This window comes from Pseudorca crassidens, chromosome 2, assembly GCF_039906515.1.
Source record: "Pseudorca crassidens isolate mPseCra1 chromosome 2, mPseCra1.hap1, whole genome shotgun sequence".
NCBI classification, from domain to species: Eukaryota; Metazoa; Chordata; class Mammalia; order Artiodactyla; family Delphinidae; genus Pseudorca; species Pseudorca crassidens.
In genome coordinates this window covers 46,566,239-46,588,461 of record NC_090297.1, presented here as the reverse complement: position 1 = coordinate 46,588,461, position 22,223 = coordinate 46,566,239, and the positions used below count along the sequence as shown (strand labels likewise).

Below are 22,223 nucleotides of genomic sequence, written 5' to 3'. Positions count from 1 at the left end.
ATGGGGAATCTAACAAATAACCTACTGAATATAACAGAAAAGAAGCACATTCATAGATACAGAGATCAAACTAATGGTTACCAGTGGGGAGAGGGAAGGGGGAGGGGCAAGATAGGGGAAGGGGATTAAGCAGTACAAAATATTAGGTATAAAACAAGCTATAAAGATACACTGTACAACACAGGGAATATAGCCAATATTTTATAATAACTATAAATGAAATATAACCTTTAAAAATTGTGACTCACTGTATTGTACACCTGTAACATATGTAATATTGTACATCTACTATGCTTCAATAAAAAATAAAAAGAACGATTAAGGACAAACAAACAAAAAATCTTTGACTAGTAATATGCTTAGAGTATATGGTAGAAGGAAATAAACAAAAACAAAATAAATATTATGGGAATATACTCTGAAAAACAAGACTGAACAGGATTCCCTCAAGTAGGGAAAAACAGCTAAAGAACAGCTTATAATAAAAAGTTTAAAAACATGAAGAAAAAAATGATTATAAAACAAGAGTTAACCAAAAAAGAGAGCAAGATCAGAATGCTCCTGCCACCAAAAAAAAAAAAAAAAAAAATCAGAGATAATTAGGTAAACTGTTTGTAATTCAAAAGATTAAATATAATTTTAAAATATACAAAAACACACAGAACTCACAAGTGAAAGGAATAAAACACTTGATAGACTTTGGCATTATGTACCAATACCTTGTTCTCCTTCCCTTCCTAGTCCCCTGGAAAAGTATATTTCCTAGCTGCATTATAGATGGGTGGGAAAATATGACTTGTTTTGGCCAATAGTCTGTTATGAGAAGCAATGCATGTCACTCTGGGCCAAAGCACTTAAAAGCTGGTGCATGACTTTCCTTGTTGTATTAGATGCCTCAGATGGCCATAAAAAATACCATAGACTGGGTGGCATAAACAACAGAAATTTGTTTTCTCACAGTTCTGGAGGTTGAACGTCCAAGATCAAGATGACTGCGCATTCAGCTCGCTGCTGGGAGCCCACTTTCTGGCTTGAAGACAGCCATCTTCTGGCTCTGTCATGTGACAGAGAGAGAGAGAGAGCAAGCTTTCTGGTGTCTCTTCCTGTAAGGGAGCTAATGCCATCATGCAGGACCTATATGCGTGAATTCATCTAACTCTAATTACTCCCAAAGGCAACATCTCCAAATATTATCACATTGGGAGTTAGAGCTTTAACATAGGAACTTGAGGGACACATTCAGTCCATAACAAACGCTCTCCTCCCCTCCACAGTGACTGAGAGCCCTCACGCTTCAGATGATGCAGAAAAAAAAAAAATCAAGGGCTTCCCTCATGGCGCAGTGGTTAAGAATCTGCCTGCCAATGCAGGGGACACGGGTTTGAGCCCTGGTCTGGGAAGATCCCACATGCCACAGAGCAACTGGGCCCGTGAGCCACAATTACTGAGCCTGCGCATCTGGAGCCTGTGCTCCGCAACAAGAGAGGCCATGATAGTGAGAGGCCCGCGCGCCGCGATGAAGAGTGGCCTCCACTTACCACAGCTAGAGAAAGCCCTCGCACAGAAACGAAGACCCAACACAGTCATAAATAAATAAATAAATAAATGTAAAACTTCATGACATATGTCAATATTAAAAAAAAAAAATCATAACTTCAATCAGCCTGGATTTATGAGGAGCTGTGTAGAGCAAATCATCCCACTCATTTTTCAGGACATTTAACATAAACAAGAAAATTTTGTTGTTTTAAGCCATCAAGCATTTGGGATTGTTATTGAAGCATAACCTAGCATAATCTAATCTAAGACACTATGGAAGCAAAGACCAATGTGAAAGAGAATCAGGGAATCAAAGAAGAAATATGAGATTATAAACACAATGAACAGAACAGAAAAGATATAAATGAAGAATTAGTAAACTAGAAGTAAATCTCACAAGTTATTCTATATGTAGCACAGAGATTGTACTGGAGGTCCTAGCCACAGCAATAAGTCAATAAAAACAAATACAAAATATCAAGACTGGGGAAAATAATAAATAAAACTCTATAATGTACAGAGGTAAAATTATCTACTTGAAAAATTCAGAAGAAGCTACAGGGAAACTAAAAAAGTTCATAGTTTCAGGTTACTGTATCAATAAATAAAATTCAGTTGTTGCTATAAACCTGTAGGCCTATAACAATTGAAAACCATAAACAACAAAAATATAGGGCACTTAGGCATAAATAATTTAAAACATATGTGAATGTCTGTTAACATCTTTATAGAGGAAATTATAAAACTTTATTGAACATAAAAAAATATAAATGAGATATGTGGAAGATATGGAGAGGGTGTGGAGAAAAGGGAACCCCCACACACTGTTAATGGGAATGTAAATTGGTGCAGCCGCTGTGGAAAACATTATGGAGGTTTCTCAAAAAATAGAACTACCAACTGACCCAGAAATTCCACTCCTGGGTATACAGCTGAAAAAAAAAACAAAAACCACAAAAACACTAATTTGAAAAGATACATGCACCTCAATGTTCATAGCAGCATTATTTGCAATTGCCAAGATACAGAAGCAACCTAAGTATCCATCAACAGATGAACACTGTGTGTGTATATATATATATATATATATATATATATATACAATGGAATACTACTCAGCCATAAAAAAGAATGAAATATTGCCATTTGCAGTAACATGGATAGACTTGGAGGGTATTATGCAAAGGGAAATAAGTCAGACAGAGAAAGACACATACTGTATGATATCACTTACATGTGGAATCTAAAAAATAAACTAGTGAGTATAACAAAAAGGAAGCAGACTCACAGATATAGAGAACAAACTAGTGATTACCAGCGGGCAGAAGGAAGAGGGAAGGGGCGATATACGGGTAGGGGAGTAAAAGGTACAAACTACTAGGTATAAAATAAGCTATAAGGATATATTGTACAACACAGGAAATATAATCAATATTTTAAAATAATTATAAACGGAGTATAGCCTTTAAAAATTGTGAATCACTATATTGTATACCTGTAACTTCTGTAATATGGTATATCAACTATACCTCAATTTAAAAAAAGGCTAGGGACTTCCCTGGCGGCGCAGTGGATAAGACTCTGCACTCCCAATGCAGGGGGCCTGGGTTTGATCCCTGTTCAGGGAACTAGATCCCACATGCTTGCTGCAACTAAGGAGCTGGTGAGCTGCATCTACGGAGCCCGCCTGCTGTAACTAAGACCTGGCACAACCAAATAAATAGTAAAAAAAAAAAAAAAAAGGCTAAAAAATAGTCTATTTTGTCTGAAAAAAAGAATGTAAATAAATGGAGATATAAGTCATATTCATACTTGAGAAGACAATGATATTGATGACATTTTCCCTAAAGTAATATAAAAATTCATATAATTCAATTTTTAAATCTCTATAATTGATTTTTATGCAACTAAAGATGTTGATACCAAAATTTTATAAGAAAGAGTGAAGGATCAGGAATGACCAATCCAATGGAGGGGTAGAGGAAGATTTACTTTACCAAATATGATTATTTATCAAAAGATATAACTAAAATTATATGGTATTGACACAGAGACAGATGAACCCTGAAAAAAACAGTGTTTAGAAATGGATTTACAAATATGAAATATATGAGAACCATGAATATGAGGAAAGGCATTAGAAGTTGGTGGGAAAAGGAAGGACTAATCCCCAAATGATGCTGAGGTAATTGGCTACTATGTATGTGGGGGGGAGATAAAATTAAATCTTTTCTTTAAAATTCATGACAAAATACATTTTAGAAGGTTTAAAGCTATAAAGGTAAAAGCAAAACTCTGAAACTATTAGAAGGCAATAGAGAAACAGATCTCATGACTTCAGGGTAGGGGAAGACTTTCTAAATCAAAACACAAGAAGCACATGTAAAAGAAGAGATTAGTAAGACTGAACACAGTATATATTAAAGCGCACGTTCAACAAAAACCAGCATACTTGAAGTGGCAAGACAAGCAATAGATAGGGAGAAGGCATTTGTCAAGCAGATGAAGTAACAGTTTTTAAAATGTTTGGAATGATACCAACTTCAGGAGAGCTCTGGCCCCTGAGAGAGACAGGCTGGTGCAAAGAGGATTTAGGTTTAGATGTAATCGTTGAGAGAGAGATAGATACAGCAAATTTTGCAACTTGCAGACTATTAAATCTGAATGATGGATATGCCTGTGCATCTATTCTATTATTTTCTCATTTTTGTATATTTTGAATATTTAATAATAAAAGAAAAACCTCTTAGGTCTATAATAATCCCTCTGACCTCTTTACTACTCCTGCACCTGGACACACTCTCTTGTTACATTCTGCTTCTGTAGACACGGGCATGAAAAGAAACTGAAACTCAGTCCTTAAGTCCTTGTTCACAGTAATGGGCAGAGTTTCCCATACCTTTCTAGTACCTGGCATACAGCAGGTGCTCAATAAATGCTTACTGAATTGAAATAATTTCTGCAGTACACAGGATTCCCTGCCTTGTCCCTCAGATCGAGGGCTCCCAAAGCTCCCTGTACTTCCCATTCCACCCAGCACTCATCAGATTGGACTAGAAATATTCACTTAACATCTACTTAGTACTGTGAGGGCAAGAAGAGCAACCGTGGCCTATGGTATCCCCAGGAGACAGCACAGTGCCTGACACTTATTAACTAAAATAACTTAATAATCCACAGCGTAAAAGTCCCAGTATCCATTCTTCACTGGTAACTACCTAGGATTAGCCCATTCTCACCACACCAGAGGTGAAATGTGAACTGGGGTCCCTCACCACTTGCCTTCTAGAGCATTAGTCCAGGGCTGCTCCTTCCCTGCTCCCTCTCTCTGAACTCTGCCTAACTGAGGACCACCTTTGCAGACTGTACTCAGGTTACCCTCCAACTTTGGTAACCTGGCTTTGTACCTAACTCCTCAACCCTTGCTCTCAGATGCACCTGGAATCTTTTTCATCCTCCTGCCTTTGGCCACCCAGACAAGATCACTGGGCTCGAGGGTGTTTGTGCTCAGGTTTGTTTTAGTATTGGGCCACCTGGATTTGGCAACCCGCCTATAAGGAAACTATCACAGAGCCATTCGACTGAGCAGGTCTTACATGTAGGACACTGAGAAAGCATTCAGAGTCCCTCAAACCTGAAACAATCATGGCCAGTTTCTGACCCACAAGGAAACTGCCTGGTGGCCAGCAATGACTTTAGGGCTGCCTGATCTGGTCCTCAGGAGCTGGCCCTGCATTGGACAGGGACAGTCTTGTGGTAGTCACACAGTAACCACAAGTCAGGGCTTAACGGTGATTGCCTGTGCTGAACCCCCTGTGCTGGGCTCTCTCTTCAGAATCCGATTAGATTGGGTGTTGTTTCATTGTCTTTCCAGTAGCTGAGGTTCAGACACTCCCATCTCCTAGCACTTAACATTCCTACCCTGGGCAGCATCACTGCTATATATCACTTACACTCCCTGCTGACATTTTATGGGGATTTTAAAGCAGCAGGTGTGTGAGATAGAAGCCATTGTCAATCATTGCATTAAAAATGCTCCACCCTTTCAAATGCCTAGTCAGTGAGTTTGATGGGCTGCAGCTGGCTGCTAACCAGCCAGGGTTTGAAGCTTTCAGAGCAAATAGCACTGCCCCACTTTGGGAAGGGAGAGGGTGGAAGTCTTGGGAAACCAGCATCTGAGAAGCCCAGGCCAAGCCAAGGTATTACAGCCTCACAGCAAAAATGGCAGGAGTGACTATCCACCAAAAGGAAGTTGGCATAACTCATGTGCATGGTCTCACCTCCATATTGCTGCTCTTTGCATGGTATTTATCACCAGAAGGTTCTACTGATTGATTTCCTATTTAGATAACCTGAGGTCTGGTCACTTCTGAGAGGAGTATTAAATGGGAGAGGGGTAACTGACCCACTTCGTATTAGGATCAAGATAGGCTATGGGATTGCATCTTAAGTGTGCCTGTTGACTAAACTTAGTTCCTCAGCTTATCAGGCACGCCCCCTCTTTTTTTGTAAAGTTTTTGGGGATAGTCTCATAAGCAATGCCTGAGGCAGCAAGTCCTTGGCTTTTCATTAATTGCAATAGCCCACCTAACACTCTCTCTTGATTTCAATGACTAACATAGTCTTAATCTTTTATAAAATGCTCTCCAAGTGTACTTTAAGTGTCCCTTTCTGATGCAGGCTGCAGTCCCAAATACTACCTATTTCTAGATACCACCATTGTGCCGAAATCAGGGTACCATGCTTTAAGTCAAGCTAAAGAGCATTGAGATGTGTGGCTTTGGGTCTGTGTAACCGTCACAGGATGTTTGCGTGCCACTTGATGGGACTCAATGAATAAACTTGAGTCCCTGTGACCCTAGTTTTGGGTTTGCCTCTCAGACATTGGCTCTTCATTCTGTTCCCTTCTTGGACTTCCTGTCTCCTTCTGTCTACTGCTTCTGACCTCCGTTTGTCTGCTCAGCACTTTCTGTGCACGCTTGTTGATGACCTGCCTATGACCCCAGCATCTGACCTCAAGTGCGTACCCTGTCATCATCTTTGGGCAGGGCTCTGGTGGTTCAGGGGACCTTGTTTATGAATCTTTCATCCCCACTCAATTAATAGCCTCTGGGAGGCAAAGCCAGACTTCATCTGTAGTAACTCAAATACAAAGTGGGTTGTCTCATTAATCTGTGCATTATCAGTCCTCAAACATCTATTATTATAACATTTATCATGTAGGATCCAAATTCAGTGAGCTCACTGTCTGGTACGAGAGGAAGTTTACTTGTCTTTAAGAAACTGCATTAAAAATACCACAAAGGGAGTGTGTACAAAAGGCAAGAGGAAGGGACAGCCAAGACACAAAGAGCCAAAACAGTATGGAATAGGAAGAGTTTAATTCTCACACAGGGATCCAAGAGATCTTGCTTAAAACAGGTGATATTTATAAAGTACTAAGGAGACTAGTCAAGCTTCTACTAACAAAAGAAGAGCTGATGCTGAAAAGACAGGTAGAATATCGGCTCTGGAGGACTTTGTCATCGACTTTGCCAATGGCAGGATGGGGCTGAAAGAAGACAACTCCACAGGACCTTCAATCTTTTCCCCCACTCTCTATTTAAACCCCTCTTTGGCTACTTCCTCTCTGCCTATTAGGTGAAATCGAGGGCTATTCTTTTGACCCTACCTCTCACTCTTTTTCATCTCAGTAATGAAAACACCCAACCCCATGTAATGGCCCAAAATTCCAAATTTCATTGAAAGTTAAAGCATCTTTGCTTCTGCAGATTTGGGAGGTTAGCATCTTTTTTCTCTCTGGTCTCCTATTTCCCCTTTTCTTCCCAGATTGCTAACCCAGGGTGTAGGGAGGTGTGGACAGAGTCATAGGAGGGAGGAGAGAGAAGAAAAGGTCCTCCTAGATTGATACTGTTGTGATCTTCTATTGGTGCCCTCGGGATTGGTAAATGTTCAAAGCTGACTTTAATGGGCTGCTTTTGTGGACCCTTCAGTGATCACTTTTGGTGAACTTTTGACTACACCTCTCTTAAAAGGAAGTATCAGTTACCTATATATATATATATATATATATATATATATATATATAATACACTAAAACTTAGTACCTTCAAACAATAAACATTTATTGCCACACATGTTTCCTGGGCTCAGGAATCCAGGACCAGCTTAGCTGGGAGGTTTTGGCTCAGGGTGTCTCAGGTGGTCAAGCACTTGGCCAGGGAATAAATCACCTGAAGGCTTGGCTAGGACTGAAAAATGTTTCCAAAATGCCTTAATTAACATGGTTTTGGGCTTGAGGCTTTAGTTCCCAGCCATGAGATACTCCCCTTAGAATGGCTCCAGTAACCTTATAACATGATGGGGGTCTCTTACAACACCCTCATCTGCCCCAGCATGAAGTCCTCTTGGGTAAAGTCCCTTTTCAAGCAGTCCTTCATCTGGTCACATCAAAAGAGGGCTGACCAGGTTTATGACACCAGGGAAGTGCAACTTGCCCCCAAAGTGGCCACTTCTGTTTGCTCCACTGCTAGGGAAATAGCAAAACCTCTTGTCCTTAAGACTCTTCAGATGTGGGTCAGACACAAGGTCCCGGAGCGCATATATATTTCTCAGATGGACTCTGCAGCCCTCCTCATTAGTCTTGGGATGATCCACAGAGGAGGCAGAGCATGGAAAATGCCACAGCATTATAAAAACCTTCTTTTTAGCCCAATACATACATCAAGGGTATAGGAACAGTTGATGTTGAACAGATCAGTAGGCACAAAACCGCCTTATACCACCCCCTTTGAAGCCTCTGCATGAAGTTTTTGCCACCTATTTTATGCTATTGAAAGCTTCATCCCAAAATGAGAGGACCCATTCTGTTTTAACACTTTTTATACCGGGATGGGGATTTCATCAATCCAAGTGTTAACCCAGCTCTGCAATTTGAAAGTCATTTGTCTTTGGGTTTCCCAAGAAGCAGACCGTAAGACAAGGACTTGAGTGCAAGTGGTTTATTTGGAAAGCAATACCAGGAAATACCTGTAAGGAGGTGGAAAAAAGAAAGCAGCAAATAAATGCTATATTTATCAAATTAGATACTATTGGGGAACTACTAGAGCTTAATCCTCTGAGGAATTCCTAGATCAGCAGAAAGTACACCTACAGTCACCCTCTACCAAAGGACAAAAAGCCTGGGTATTTATCCACCAAAGTCCTGTCCATCATTGATTGAGGGCTGCTTGCTGGCCATTAATTAACTTTCTGAAACTTCTGGCTTGCCCTGCTTTGAGGCTGAATACCAGGCTACCCCAGGTATGGTGGGCAACCATCTCAGTGGCCAGCACTGAAATGTTTCCCAGAATGCAGAATTTTTGTTGCTAAAACTAGAACAGTCCCAGGCAAACAAGGATGGTTGGCCACCCTACATCTAGGCAGAGAATTTCAGGCATTGGTAGAGCAGCCTTATGAGACGTGAGTGCCAAGGCGATACAAGCTGGGCACGAATAGTATCTGCAACATCAAGTGACCTTGGAAATTTTGGAATAAAGTTTTGTCCTCCTAAGGTTTTTCTTCTTGAACCAACCACATCCCCTCCAAATACAAAGGCCACCTCTATAATTCCTTGCTTCCAGTATCTTGGCAGGAACTGGAAATAGAAGCAGCCAGAATCAAGGTCCCTTCCTACATTTTTAAAGGCCTAAGTCTATAGAAGAGAATACATAGTTATCTCTAGGGGAGAGGAGAGAGGGCAAGAACAAAGGAAGCAGAGATTCTGTAGACAAAGTCATCAGGTCCCTTTATTAGCAAGACTTGGTGCTGCTCAATGGCAGAGCCCATAGAGATGGATTCAACCAAAGTGGACTGTATTCCAGACACAGAACATATTGCTTCCATGGGTGAGGAGAACAGAAAACATCAAATGTTAAAATATAAGATTACTGTGTGCTATATAGAAAATAAAGCAAAATGGTGTGATAGAGGGAGAGTGATTGCTTTATATTGGGTGTCCTCAAAGCCTTCTCTGAGCACACATGTGAGCTTAGACTTTCATGGAAAAAAAAAAAAAAAAGCCAATCATGGGAAGATCTGGAGAAAAGACCAGATCTTTTCTCCAGATCTTTCTGGAGAATGGACAGAGAGGACAGACTTTAGCCTTGACTTGCATAAGACTTTGGAATCATTTCACACCCCCTGGGGGGAGGAAATTCCCAATAATAATACCAGCTCAGTTGGATAGGGACTCAAAGGGAATCAAGTTGCTCTAAGGAAAAAAAAAAGGACAATGACATATTGTTTTGCATACCTGAGTGTGTGAACTGCTTCATACTCAGTATAGAAAGCAGAAAACTACATATGAGAAATGTGAAAGCATATAGTGACAGATATATTTAAGCAGCTATGTATTAATCTCATGAAATTGAATGCAGTCTTCACTAGAACACCATAAACTTAGTGTTGGATTCTGTCCAGTTCACATGTAAGGAAAATGAGGATCAGAGTAAGAAAGGGACTTGCCCAAGTAACACAGTTATTGAGTACCCCATTTGGAGTTAAAACACAATCTTTCTACAAACTCATTTCTTCCCCATTTTTCTCCCTCTCCTCCATCACCTAATCACTGAACCTCTCTGGGTCCCAGGTTCCTTTTATCAACTGGTCTATTCATCTAACATTGAGCATCCACCATGTGCAAGGCTGTATTGAGGGCCAGTGAGTGCAGGTAATTACATGTGAATCTTGTGCAGTTCCTGCCCACAAAAGAGCTTGAAATACAGCAGGGTACATATCCCTAAATACAAATAGTGTTTTTAAAGTTACAAAGGAATGGTAGAGCTGGAGTGCAGGGAGATGGTGGGGAGGTGATATGTTCAATGTGAGCACAGACTACAATGATTTAGCTTTCCAGTTTCCAGACTGAACTTGGAGCCATTTTGAAATTTTTTCCTGGTTACAGGGTCCACAGGACGGTCATCTTGGGTGTGGGAGTCAATTCAATCTGTGCTGGAAAGCTACTTTTGAATATGTATCCTGCAGTGCAGGGAGACTTAATCCTACAGTGCCACTTCCAGTGACATGAGGATGCTCTGAGAAACTCCTTTGCCTAACTAACATTTGAAGCCCTCTTGCTCTGATTCCAGCCACCTTTTCCAGTCTTATCTTCTTCTATTCCCTTCCTTAAACCGTAACTTTCAGGCCAACCCAATTTTATGCTTCTCCATGACAGTGTCTTAAATTTATCTCTCTTCCATGCTTTCCTCTTCTGCTAAAACCAACCCATCCTTTTCCCTGGAAGAGATGGTGCAGCATACTTGCTGGGATTCCTGTATTCAGAGAAGAGAGCAAGGGTTAGGGTAGAAATGGGATGGGTGGGGTTGGGTGTGGTGCTGTAATCCTAAATTCAAAATATAGAGACCTGAATTCAATCTCCAGTAATAAGACTTACAAGCTACATGACTTTACACACTGAAAGACCTTACCTCTCTCTGGACCTCAGTTTCCTCATCTGTGAAATGTAAAGTGAAGCTTGCCTACCTGGCAGGGCAGCTACAAGACTCAAGATAATTTTTGCAAAATGCTTTGCAAATTGTGAAGCAATCCTTTATGCATGCGTTTGCTTATACAAACGTAAGGGATTGTCATTAGTATTCAGGATCTTCCTAGCTGATGTGTTTTTTTAAGAGTTTGGCTAGAATCATGATTAAGATATGTCCCAGCTGAGTAGCTTCTTCCACTGCAGCTTCATCCAATAGCCACAAAGGGGATAAAATAGGCTTTTTGTGATTGTTTTTCACATAGTTGGAAGTATTTCAAAGCAACTGATTTTTTTTTAAAGTGAGCTCTGCTTTATTTGCATTAAATCTGGGTCCTTCAGTGCCAGAGAAGTACCATAAACTTATGGTTCCAAGGTTAATAGTTTAAAATAAAAGATGTATGTCCTATAACTTTGTTTTTGAGATTCAGGATTTGCAAAGAATTCATATATCATTGACAATACTGATGAATCACATTCGAAAGGAGAATTGAGGAAGCAATTTTTGTTAAACAGGAAGTTTTTCTAGGCTGATAATGAAGTGTAAAGCCTTCTCCTTGACTGTTCGAAAAATACAACTTATATCCAGTCAACTAATCAATCAATAGATCCATGAACAAATAAACATAAACTAGAAAGAAAAAAACAAAATAACCTAGAACTTGAAGGAGAGTATTCCCACCTGAAATACACTGGAGAAGGAGCAGGTTGGGGGAAGAGTAGGATGGATTCACTTTGGAACATATTGCCTTTGAGAGTGGCCGTGGTGGATTTTGGATATGCAAAGCTAAAACTCAGAAGTGGTAAGTTGAGCTGAGACACAAATATGGCAAGTATTGGCAGATAGCTGTTGGAAGGAGAGACGATGAGTGAAGAGGGTGAGTGCAGCACTGAGGGATCAGGACAAATATGAATATCCAGCAAAGAAGGCTCAAGAGGGGCAACTGGAAAGGTGATAAGAAAATCAAGTGAATGTGGTATTACAGAGCCAGGGTAAGAGTAAAGCAAGACAGAGGGCCAGTGGTCAGCAGTGATAGAGGCTGCTGATAAGTCTAGTACAATGAAAACTATTGAAAGTGGTTCACTGGATTTAGCAACATAAAGGTAATTCAAGTAAGAGCCACTTTGGTGGAATTACAGAGCAGAACCAGATTGGAATGGGTTGAGAGAAGATGAAAAAGTAGAGACAGAGAGTAGACAGTTTTTTCAAGAAATTCTTCAATTAAGGGAAGGAGAAAAAATGTAGCAACCCCTGGAGGGGAATGTGGGTTCCTGAGAGTCTTTTGATGAAATTGGAAGAGACTGGGGCATGCTTGATTATTGATAGAAGCAGTCCAGTTGAGAGGGAGAAGTTAAAAACACAGGAGAAAGAGGCATAAGATTTCTAAGAAGACAGAAGAACATGTTTACCAAAGCACATATCAGGATCACTATTCCATCCGATGGTCAAAGGAAGCTACCTGAAGAGGATGACACCTGACCCAAACTACTTAAAGGCTGAGTGAATTTAACCAGGCAAGATAGTAGATGAAGAAAAGTAGGGCATTCCTCATCCAGTGCTCATTTCAAGTTCACCACTGGGACCTCTCAAATTTGCCTGGATTGAGTGGAAGAAAGTGCTCTTGAGTAACATTTTGTGGAGCTGTAATTTTTCTAAACTCATTTTTATAAATAAAATGTGGGTTTGCTTATACAAGGCTTATATTGTGTGTCTCCACCCAAGGTATATTTCTCATCTGGGTTATTTCCTTCAGAAAATGTGCAGCCAATGGTAGTGAGTCTTAACTCCCAAGCGTCTGCAACTATTTATATAATGCAATGGGTTGCCTGACTCCCTATCACATTTCCTCTGTATTTCATAAGTGAATAATTCCCTTATAATCACGATGCTGCCTAATTAGAACCTGTCCATCTCAGCTGAAAGGGAGAACTTGGCCTTTTAGGTAGTCAGAACTTAACTCACTTGATGAAAGACATATTTTTCAGTGGTGAGAGTTTGGGGGTTGGGTCTGGATTGGGAAGGAGGTTTAAGAGGTAGAATATTCTGTGAGAGGCACTATCCAAAAGGAAAAATAAGCTATTACAGAAAAAAATGATTTATTTTTTCAAAGCTAATTGTGTGTAATAACCAAAATATAATATACATGAGAAGAAATTCAGTTCACAAATAAGTACATGGAATGATGTTCAAACTCTATAATAATTTAAGAAATGCTCATTAAGTTGAAGTAATATTTTCACTATTCAATTAGCAATAATTTCCTTTAAAATACTAGTAACTAAAACTAGTGAATATACAGTGAAAACAGTACCTTCAATCATTCTTAGCATCAGGGTAATTTAAGGTAATTCTTTGGGAAAATGATGGAACCATAAAACAAGAGATATAAAAATGTTTATATATCTTGACCCAGAATTTTTTCCTCAGGAAGTTTATCTTAAAAAAAATAATCAAAAATGGGTAAGAATTTTATCTCACATACTCAAGGGTGAAAGCATTCTGATTTTCTATAACTCAACTCAATTTCTGACCCTGAAACCCATTTCTCTGATTGTCCTGGAAAGTTTAATTTCAGTTATTGGAGTTTCCTGAATATAGGATTGTATCAAGTTTCCAAGATCACTTATCCCAAAGCTTCTCGGGATTGGGATGAGGCTGGCCTTCAGTTGACCATCACCCCACCCTCAAGGTGCCTTGGAACTCAGCCTCTCTGTCGCTTCTGCATCACACGTACGGTAAAGGGATCACTGATAAAGCTGAGAATGCTTTTTCTTCAGTCCCATATCATGCATACCCTTCGTGGTAGGATCTTGCCACCTTCCTTTGTGGCTGAAAGAAGACCTGGATTCCTGCTTTATTGATGTTCTTGGTCACACAGTTTTCCTTTTCCCCACTTCCTCTCATCCCAGGGGGTTTGGGAGATGGTACCCTCCTCTTCCTCCCCCCCCCCACAAAAAAGAGGAGAGAAGGAATCATATTCTTACTCTATTTTCTAAGACTCTCTGCCTCTCCCCAGACCCCCTGGCTGCCCTCTCTTTTCAGCCCACCAGAACCCATACTCCCACAACAAGCTTTTGAAAACAGAAGTCAAAAAGAGAAGAATTTTGTAGAGAACTGTGCTTTTAGCCCAAACCCAAGCCCCCTCTATGCTGGAGGAAGAACAATCTATCTGTGTTTGGATGAGGGGAGGGAGGATCAAGGACACAGAAAAAAATTAATATCTCAGAATAGTACCCTGACATACACGCATGAAGATTGCCATGACAGAAAGAAATGGTGAATATATATATATATATATATATATACACACACACACACGTATATATATGTATATATATCTCCAACAATGGGACATGATCATGTAATGAGTCACCAGGGCAGACTTTAAAAAAAAAAATTACCTGAATTTAATCCTCATAATAATCTTTGATTGACTATCATGTAATCATTAGAAATAATTCAGAAGACAAACCATCAACCTGGAATAATATTTAATATTATGTCTAGTAATTTCTGATTATATGCAAACATATTTTACACTATCACAAAAACTGAAAGTCACCAGCAAAAATGAAAATATCTGATGCGTTTAGGCAATGGGATTTTGTGTGAATTACTTTTATAATAAGGATTATGTAACAACGTTAAAAAGAAATAGAAACTAGAGAGAAAATACTTCTTTCCAGATTTGGAATGAGAAATAAAAAATCCTTGTGGATTTTGCCTCAAAGGGGATTGTTGAGATCTAGTTCCTAGAATTCAAAGCTGGTCCAGCAGCTGCCATTGATAATGAGTTGAGATTACAAAGAATGTCTCTTGTTTTAACTTTCTCTAATTCACTAAGACTTATTCTCTGCCTCTCCAGACCCTGCGCATCCTTTAAATGCTACAGAAGTTCAGAAATAAGAAAGACTTAGGAAAGAAATAGTCAACGAGGCCTCTGATAAGCAGTGAGCAGTCTGGCCCATGTGATAGAGAATTTGTTTCTAAAGAAAGGGAAGTCATACTTGTTGAGTACCTTCTATATTCCAGACACAGGGGTAGAAAATTTACCATCATCACATTTAATAGACTCTATCGGTTTCATTTTACTGATGTGGAAACTGAGGTCCGGAAAGGCTAAGTGAGTTGCCAAATGCCACTTAATGACTGAGTCAGAATCCAGACTCAAGTCTGCCTGAACCCAGAGTCCCAGTTATTTTCCATGACACTATGTTGCTTCTCCTCAAAGTGGCCTCTCGTTGGCAAGCCCATTCTGTCGCCTAAGGTAATATTTTAAAGATGTAGAAAGCGTCATTATTGTCACAAACTAGTGGAAATACTAAATAATGCACAATTCTTACTGGAAAGCTGTAATACCATAGACCAGCATTTCCCAAAATCATAGTCTAAGAAATGGTCCCTGATAGAAGTATTCCAGGGCCAAATAACATGGGCAGATGCTGTATCCTATTGGTCCCTTTTGGAGATTCATAGTCCATTGAAAGGCTTTGAGCAACTAGAAAAAGACCTCCTTTTAATCTTTTTTAGTCCAGTGTTGCCCAGACTTTCTTAGTCATAGATGCTTTTTCATCCTAACACTCTTATAGCTCTTGGCCCAGTTGCACAAACCTGTCAGGTACCATGGAGGAGGTCTCCAGGCTTAAGCTAAAGGATGCTAATTTCATGGGGTAGGAGGGTATTCTGTAAGACACTGGGACAGCTGTGCTCAATGAGATGGTCACACTAGGAGAAAGGGATGTTCTTCTCAATTCTGAGCAGAATGGAAAGGCGTCAGCACAGTGAAGGCTCTAGGAAATGTGACTCCACGTTGGCACTACATAAGCCTGCAGCCATGGGAACATCAGGAGACAGGCCGCACCTTGCCATGGCATAGTGGTATCCAGCAGTGATGAGAGGCCCTCTGGTGTTTTCCAAACCACACACCTCAGTAAGGTCAGTTAGAACAAGAGAAGAAGGCTATGCCTGGCCCAAGACAGGCACATGATCAGTGCTAAATGGCACAGTGGAAAGTTAGCTTGAATTTACTTGAGATCCCCCTAGGACACAGGCAAGAGATGGCAAACTCAGTAGAGCTTAACTGAACAAGAATTTAATGAAGGGACTTTTTACAGATACAGCAGAAGTGTTAAGTGGGTCAACAAAGGATGAGGAGGCATCTAGGGGTTGGCAACTGCAGGAAGCTTTTTCCACCATTGGGTCTGAAGGGAGAAGGGGAGAAAACAGTGTCATCAAAGCTTGGTGGGAACTGGAGCCACAGAAAAGAAGCCATCTGCCAGGGGGTGCAGGGGGGACAGAAGGGCCAGCCCAGCAGTAACACATTTGGGATGGGCTAACAAGCCTGCAGAAGCAGATGGGGGAAATAGCCAGCAAAACGTGGATAATTATTATTAAGAGGCCACAATCTATATCCATAGACTGGGGAGGCCTAGAGACACAAGAATTACAGCAACAAACTCAGAATCTAAGAAACTCAGTATCTTAGAATTTTAAAATATGTAAAGTCATGGTTAACCTGGGAAAAAACGATACTGGGGTGAAAACTGAGGCTCCCCTTTCCATTTCTGTGGCCCACTGTATTTGCCTCCCACTCATTTATACAAAGCTTGCTGAGTTAGTTTATGTGTGTTGCCTTCTTTTCAGATTTCCTCAGATAGGACACTTGAAAACTGTAGTGGCAGGTTTATTTGCTTAAACATTTCCTGTGGATGAGCCTGCCTACCACATCTGGGGAAGGATTTATGCCTTAGGAAGAGTGCTTCTATCCCAGCGAAACAGAAATGGCTATCCGCTCTCCCCAACCGACTTCAAGTCATTCCAGGAACACCCAAGGAACTGTTGTTCTTGGGGCTTGGGTCCCCATGTCCTTCTCAAAAATGTGCTTGGAAACAACAGGGGTGCCTGGCTGATGGCCCAGAATGTGTGGAACGCAGGGCCCAGGATTCTGCTGACCAAAAATGGATGAATACAGTCAGACTTGTCTCTGGGCATGGGCCCTGCATAGAGAAGAGATGAAAGATTGACAGGGGAAGGTGATAGCCATGGCCAAAGCCACTACCACCTGTAAGGCTAGAGAGACAGGGAGAAGACGCTGCTTCCAGAGCTCCATGAAAGCTGGAATGCCAGTGAGCCTGCCTCGTGTGAGCTTGGACCATAAATAGAGAGGATTATCCAGTGGTAGCCAGAACGATGTAGGCAATGAAGGTCTTGCTGGGGATGCTACTCAAAGTAGAGAGAATGGGGGAGAAATATCCTGGCTTACCTTCTCCTTCTGCCCTCAAACCTCCCTCCAGGGTCTCCTGTAAACTCAAGCTGGTCTGAAGCCATTTGGCAATGGATATTAAAAACTACGTTTCCCTACAATGCAGAACAGAGTGAGAAAAAGAATGGGATGGATGTAAGATGAAACAGACATAAATTATTTCATACCATTCCGTGCAGACGTTCACCCACCACACCTCTGAACTGGTCTCATCAGTATGATCAATGACCAACCGCTGTAACTCACCTCTTAAGTAGATGAAAATTAGAGCCCAGGGGAAAGCAATTTAATGTCATCCTGTAAGTTAGGCAGACACAGAACTGGGACCAGAACACTGGTCACCAGATTGCCAGCCCAGCACTGTCTTGATGACATCATTGCGCTTCTTCATAAGGTTCATCCCCGGGCACTCAGAGAATCCCAGAATCACCATGTTTGAAGGAATCCTCCTGTTTATCAATGATTCATCTTACATTATACAACTGAATACTGAACCTATCTGTGAACCAATGAACTCCCCATCAGAACACTTTTGGGAGCAACCTTCTAGAAATCTCTATTTATATCATCCCAAATCTACTTCTTCCAACCTCAGCCTTTTGTTTTACCTTCAGAAGACATTCAGAACTTAAATCAATCAGTGTTGTTGTTTTTCTTTTCTATCACAGCTTTTGAGGTATTTGAAGAAAGATCTCATCTCACTGAGTTTTCCCTTTTCCAATGTGAATGTTTCCATCCATTCCAAGACAAAAAAAATTGGTCACCATTCTAGATTCTGGCTTCCCTTACCCCCAACACTCTATTAAATACCAATCCTTTTAGTTCTACCGCATTACGATTTCTCAAGCAATTCCCTCCACTCTATTTCTACTAAAGATTCTGGTCAACTTTCAGCTAGATTATTGCAATTATCTCACTAGCCTTGCTTCCACCCTCTACTCTTTACCATTTAATTCACCATCTATACTTGGAGCTAGGGTGATTTTTTCCAAAATGCAAATCTGATGTCATCATTTGGTTCCCTATTACTTATCAAATAAATTCTTAACTCCTTACTGTAGCATATGAAGACCTTCATGAAAGGACCTCTGGGTATGTCTCACCATTACTATCCAGTGATATTACACTTTTGAAAGCAGACTAAGAAAGGCTTTTTTTTTCCTTTTTTGCAGTATGCGAGCCTCTCACTGTTGTCGCCTCTCCCGTTGTGGAGCACAGGCTCCGGACACGCAGGCTCAGGGGCCATAGCTCACGGGCCCAGCCGCTCCGCGGCATGTGGGATCTTCCCGGACCGGGACACGAACCTGTGTCCCCTACATCGGCAGGCGGACTCCCAACCACTGCGCCACCAGGGAAGCCTGGAAAGGCTATTTTAACAGTTGAAGTGGGAAATGAGAGTGAGCAGAATGAGGATAGCAGGATTAGAGTTTTAAAACAAGGACTGGATTTGGGAGGCACCTCAAAAGAACGTGATTTTCACTTACCTCTGCCATCCACAGATAACTGACAGATTTCCATTCTGATTGACAAAAGAGGTGCTGAGATACAGAAGGAGCAGCATGGGGGAGCGTAGGGAGCACAAGATGACAAGTGCACTTTTCAATGAGATGGAAGGAACCTATAGCATATACAGATATGTGGGAGACGTGACAGTGGAAGCTGCACATTAGTAGTGCAGCCTGGTATAGAATCAGCTTTTTCGGTGGCCACGGGGCACGGCTGGTTCTTATTGAGCAACAAATGGAGTAAATTCTGGAGATGAAAGGATAATGAAGTCTCAGCCCCCGTCTGACCCTGGAGTGGGAAACCAGCTTCAAAACAGCCCTTGTATGTGACTGTAGAAGGTTGTTTTTATTGCTGTAAAGAAACAGTCTACTTTGCTCAAAAGATTTGTTTGTTTATCCTTTAATCATGAAGGATGCCTCCAGCTGTGGTAACTCTTCATAACTTATGCTTTATTTTTTCTTGCCCCTGACTAAGAGATCAACCATTAAAGTGGGGGGAGGGGTGAAGTGGGTCTCTATTTGGCATAAGAACGAAATACAGGCTAGAATGATACATCTCCAAGAGTCATATAGTAGCCTCACTGGTGACCAGGGGAGGCCAAAAAGTCAGAGTAATCCATTTTAATATTAATAACCACCATTTTATTGTAACAGGTTCTAATAGATCATCAATAATGATACAAAAATCTGTTTTTCAGATGGAGATACTGAGATCTAGACAAGTTCAATAATTTGTCTAAGGTCCTACTTCTACTAGTCAGATCTGACTCCTTGAATTTGGCCTCGTTATGCCCTTCAAAGCAACAAACAAAGCTAGGCAATTGGCTTGGCTCAGTAAGTAGCTATGTGCAAAGACATACAGTGTCAATAGTACACAATAATTTGCCATGAGACCTAGGTTTGGGTGTAGGGACTAAGACTGCCTTCTCTTCTCCTAACTGTGTGACTTGGAGTCATTTGCATCATCTATTTCTCACCTGAAACATGAGAAGAATATTCTTTGTCCTCTTTGCCTGATGATGTTGCTATGGTATTCAAGCAAGATCAATTAAATAAAAATGAGTTATAAACTTTAAAGCTTTATACACATATGCAGAGATATTAATCATGATAATAATTTGTGCTGATGATTGTGGTTATTATAATAGCAAAGTCATTTCCTTTTCCTCTAAGCCCGATTTACCACATCCATAAAATGTTTGGGTTTCACCAAATAGTTTCTAGATCCCTCAAAGCACTATTAGCAAAGAATCATGAGAATTTTAAGTACAGAAAGTAAGGGACTGGGGTGTAAGAAGCACGAGGGAGACCCCCTTTGGCTGAGATAATTGCAACGTAAATTGAAAACTGAGAAGGGGTTGTCAACTCAAAGGCTAATTGTCAACTTAAGAACATTGATTAAGACTCAAAGAATAAAACAAACAAACAAAACTTGCATTCTTGAAAATCAATTAGCAAATGCTTTGGAGCCACCTAAATACGGTCATATTTGTGCATGGTCAACAATGAGCATAAAGCTATGTTGACTTGCATGGGGTTCAAGGAGGCGGTGGGTGGAAGACTTCATTGCCTGAAGACACCTCCCTTGACCTGCATCCATGAACACTTCATATTAGGATCATTCTGGCAATGTGTGCATTTTAAAGGATTTAAAGCATTCTCCTTTCACGAAAAACCCATCTTGATATATTTATCCCTCATGTCCCTACATCCCTGGTCCTCTTTCTAAGCACTTTCACATTGATTTTCATGTTTGAACATAACAAGATCCTGTGAAGGGTCCTGGCCGGGGAGCGTGGAGGGTGTGTTGGGGCCCAGGCCCTGACATCTGCTTGCCATGTTGGACCTTGGACAAGTCTGATTTCAGCCCAGGATTCCTTTCTGTGGGACTTTTCTATGACTTTGGGGACTTTCTCAACCTTAAGAACTATCTGCTCCTTCTGGAATCTTCCCAGCCCTCAGTGAAGAGGGGATAAATCTGAAACCATTCCTTAGTCCATATGAGCTCATCAGTGCACAGAGGAATTCACAGACCATCTCTTCACAGGAATCCCCTCCATTTCCGTAAGCACCAGGCACTCTATTGGTGCTGTGAGTGCTGTAGGCTCGAAATTCATATGTTAAATCTTAAACCCAACGTGATAGTATTTGAAGGTGAGGGTCTTTAGGAGGTGCTTATGTCATAATAGTGAAGCCTTCATGAACGCAATTTTTGCAATTATAAAAGAGACCCCAGAGAGCTCCCTCACCCTTTCTGCCATGTGAGAACACAGTGAAAAGATGGCCATTTATGAGTCAGAAAGCAGGCACTCACCAAATACCAGATCTGCTGCCATCTTGAACTTGGACTTCCCAGCCTTCTGACAATGAGAAATAAATTTCTATATTTTATAAGCCACCCAGTCTATGGTATTCTGTTTTAACAGCCTGGACTAATAAAGACAACATGCTGGATTCAAATTCCTGGCATTACCACTTCCTAGGGTCATCTTGGAAGAAGTTACCTAACCAATCTGTGCTTCAGATTCCTTGTGTCTTAAAGGGACAATAATTCTATTTATCTTGTTGGACTTGAATGAGGATTAAAAGACATACTTCATTTAAGTGACTTACATTAGGGTCTCCCAACTTCCACACTATTAACATCTTGAACCAGATAACTCTTTGTTATGGGGGCTGTCCTGTGTATTGTAGGATGTTTAACAGCATCCCTGGTCTCTACCTGCTAGATGCCATAGCACCCCAAATATGTCTCCAGACATTATCAAATGTTCCCCAGGGGTCAAAATTGCTCCCTGTGAGAACCGCTGCTTTACACAATGCCTAGCAATAGCTTGATGAATGTTATAACTATTCTTATGGTATTTATTATTGTGTTTTGATTATCAGTGTCTTCCTCTGAAGATGAAGTATGGATTTATCTCTGCTCTGGTAACATAGAGGGGAAAGAACTCCGTTTTTAAAACTGAGAGAAATGAAAAAATTCTGGTATCACAGGTTTTCTGGCTCCAGTTTCCCTGTGTGTTAACTAGAACAATGTCACTGTTTCTTGGGCTGGTGAAGATTCAGTGAGCAAACATAGATCACACATTCTGGTGCTGAGTGAGGATTCTGTGACTGTCACCTGAATCACACTCTATGGAGAGGGGGTGCTCTGAGCTGAACCCCTGTGAGCATCTGGAGGAGGGGACATGGCTGGGTGGTAGGTCACATGCAGGGTTTGTCTCAGCAGAGCAGAGTCACGTTTGGTGGGCACAGCTGGGGGCAGCTCCTCCTGGGTTTTCCTAGGGGTGAAGCCCTGCTCTGTGAATGAGTCCTTTTGGCACCAGGATGAACACAGCTAAGCCCAGCTGGATGTCTGCCAGGTACAGAGCAGCCTGGGCCTTGCCCACCCAC

At 41.0% G+C, this 22,223-nt stretch overlaps 1 long non-coding RNA gene across 1 annotated transcript in view; it reads right to left on the bottom strand.

The window, feature by feature from the left end:
* The window catches only part of LOC137210549 (uncharacterized), a 93,956-nt gene extending 72,773 nt beyond the window's left edge, over positions 1–21,183 (bottom strand). The window contains exons 1-2 of the long non-coding RNA XR_010936609.1: positions 21,142–21,183; positions 959–1,103 (exon numbers count right to left, since the gene is read on the bottom strand). This is a non-coding gene — a long non-coding RNA (uncharacterized lncRNA). The remainder of the gene's footprint in view (positions 1–958; positions 1,104–21,141) is intronic.
* Positions 21,184–22,223: the final 1,040 nt, after the last annotated feature.